A 2,500-nucleotide genomic window follows, 5' to 3' on the forward strand; every position below is an offset into this window, starting at 1 on the left:
ACACCTTTCCGTACAACAACGTGTAACCTAACCTAACCTAACCTAACCTATGTTGTACCTTAACCTAACCTATGTTGTACCTTAACCTAACCTATGTTGTACCTTAACCTAACCTATGTTGTACCTTAACCTAACCTATGTTGTACCTTAACCTAACCTATGTTGTACCTTAACCTAACCTATGTTGTACCTTAACCTAACCTATGTTGTACCTTAACCTAACCCATGTTGTACCTTAACCTAACCCATGTTGTACCTTAACCTAACCCATGTTGTACCTTAACCTAACCCATGTTGTACCTTAACCTAACCCATGTTGTACCTTAACCTAACCCATGTTGTGCCTCAACCTAACCCATGTTGTGCCTCAACCTAACCCATGTTGTGCCTCAACCTAACCCATGTTGTGCCTTAACCTAACCCATGTTGTGCCTCAACCTAACCCATGTTGTGCCTTAACCTAACCCATGTTGTGCCTTAACCTAACCCATGTTGTGCCTTAACCTAACCCATGTTGTGCCTTAACCTAACCCATGTTGTGCCTTAACCTAACCCATGTTGTGCCTTAACCTAACCCATGTTGTGCCTTAACCTAACCCATGTTGTGCCTTAACCTAACCCATGTTGTCGCCTTAACGTAACCCACGTTGTCGCCTAAACCTGCTCTGTAATTGTTATACGACTCGTTCAATTACTGTAGTGTTGCCCACCCGCAACCCTCGCAATATAGTTCGCTACTCGCACTGCCCGCACCCCTGTGTATCGCTTCATGTTAAACACCTTGCAAGTCTTGCTCACTTTCCACATGCTCCTGCTGTACACTGTAATGTGGATGGCAGCAGGACGTACATGCCGCCCCTCCCCACGTCCCCACCTTGCCCCCTGCCTTCGCAAGCTGGTTGGTGAGAAGTTTGCATGTTCAATGCCCTTCGCATGCGACGTACTCAGGCTACGTTGTGGTGCGGCCTGTGTCAACTGTCCGCTGATGTCGTACGCGTGAACCACAATCTGTACTGCACATTCGTCCTTATGTACTGAATGATACATCGTGGCACATGTGTGACCGCACAACGACTGCGCCCAAAAACGGCGGACCATACAGTGCAAATATTGTGCACGCAGCTACGTGTCGTCTCCCTATGAGAGCTGGATTGCAGTGTGGTACGCCATAGAGACGTGTGGGAGGAACGGACGCCGTGGATGGCGATCAGCATGAGCTGTCTGTTGATGTATTCGGACCTAGTCGTCTCTCCTCACACACCGTGATGGCATGGTGCACCGCGTTCCATATCTGCGACATGCTACAGAGGCCGGTTGACAGTCGTTCGAGCAATGGACATCGCATACGTACGGGGGCCACCTTCCACGTATTGTCTAGGCGTGCACATTTTGTTGCGTGTATGTGGGCAGACGTAGTGTGGCGTGACACCTGACACAGGCATGCAATAATCGTTGAAGTTGCAAATGGCGATGGACGCCTGCGTTTTCTGGTGAAGTTACGCAAATGAACAAATGGTAACCTGTTGTGGTGCGGTTGTTCTCGCTAGGGGTGAATCGGTGATGGCGACGATAGGTTGAGGTACTAACCGGTTGTTCCAGCGATACCCACCATGCCGACGAAACTGAACGGCATCTGGGTGTGAAGCGATACGCGGCGGTGGCTGGGTGGGACCGTCCCCGGCCGGTGAGGGGGCGCCTCCCGGCGTGCTGGCCGCGCGGTGCGTGGGCGCACGCGCTACAGCCGGCTGGTGGGGGCGGCCAGTGGCAGGCGCGCCGGCCGACGGACGCGGCAGGCGTCGCAGCTGCGCGCCGGCGCACCCTGCGCGCGGCGCCGTGCGGCCAAAGTAGGTCCTCGCGGGCCCGGTGCGAAGCGCGGTGGACATCTTCAGTGTGCTGGTCCGATTGAGGACTGTGTGCGTTGAGGATGCGCCGCCGCCCGGCGCTCGGCGCCGCGACGCCGTCTGCTGCTCGGTCGCCCCAGCGGTTCTCGCTGGTGGTTTGTATCGCAGCTGTGCGGATGTGTTGGCGCGTGCGCTGTGCTGGGAGAGTTCGCTTCGGCACCCAAGTGGGGCTTTTGTCCTTCTGTGGCGCTGGCGTTGGAGCTGCCGGTCACCGTAGGTGGCGCGTGTTGTCTCCCGCCGGCAATGCCACGACAGCACGCTCCCGGGCCTCTGTCGGCAGCGGCAAGCTCAGTTGGGAGCACGGGTGGTCGCACCGAAAGCGTCTACTCGCCTAACTCCGGGCGATTGCGCCTCTCTCGAACCCGACCAAGTACTTGGGACGGCGCTGCGCGCCGCCGGGACCTGAGAGGGTTTCGAGGTGTATTGTGCAGGGGAGCTCAGCCTCCTCCTGTTTGCAGAATGATTGAGCGGACGCTTGCGTGTTCGCGCGGGCCCCCGGGACACACTCCCGGGCGGCCGGCTGCTCAGCTCTAGTTGACGCAGCTCCCTGGTTGATCCTGCCAGTAGTCATATGCTTGTCTCAAAGATTAAGCCATGCA

General features: G+C 56.0%; 1 non-coding gene across 1 annotated transcript in view; it reads left to right on the top strand.

The window, feature by feature from the left end:
* Nucleotides 1-2,445: 2,445 nt before the first annotated feature.
* LOC124771307 overlaps nt 2,446-2,500 on the top strand; it is a 1,909-nt gene continuing 1,854 nt past the window's right edge. The window contains exon 1 of the ribosomal RNA XR_007013337.1: nt 2,446-2,500. This exon is cut by the window's right edge and continues 1,854 nt beyond it. This is a non-coding gene — a ribosomal RNA (small subunit ribosomal RNA).

Source organism: Schistocerca piceifrons, unplaced genomic scaffold (genome assembly GCF_021461385.2).
Source record: "Schistocerca piceifrons isolate TAMUIC-IGC-003096 unplaced genomic scaffold, iqSchPice1.1 HiC_scaffold_92, whole genome shotgun sequence".
NCBI lineage: Eukaryota > Metazoa > Arthropoda > Insecta > Orthoptera > Acrididae > Schistocerca > Schistocerca piceifrons.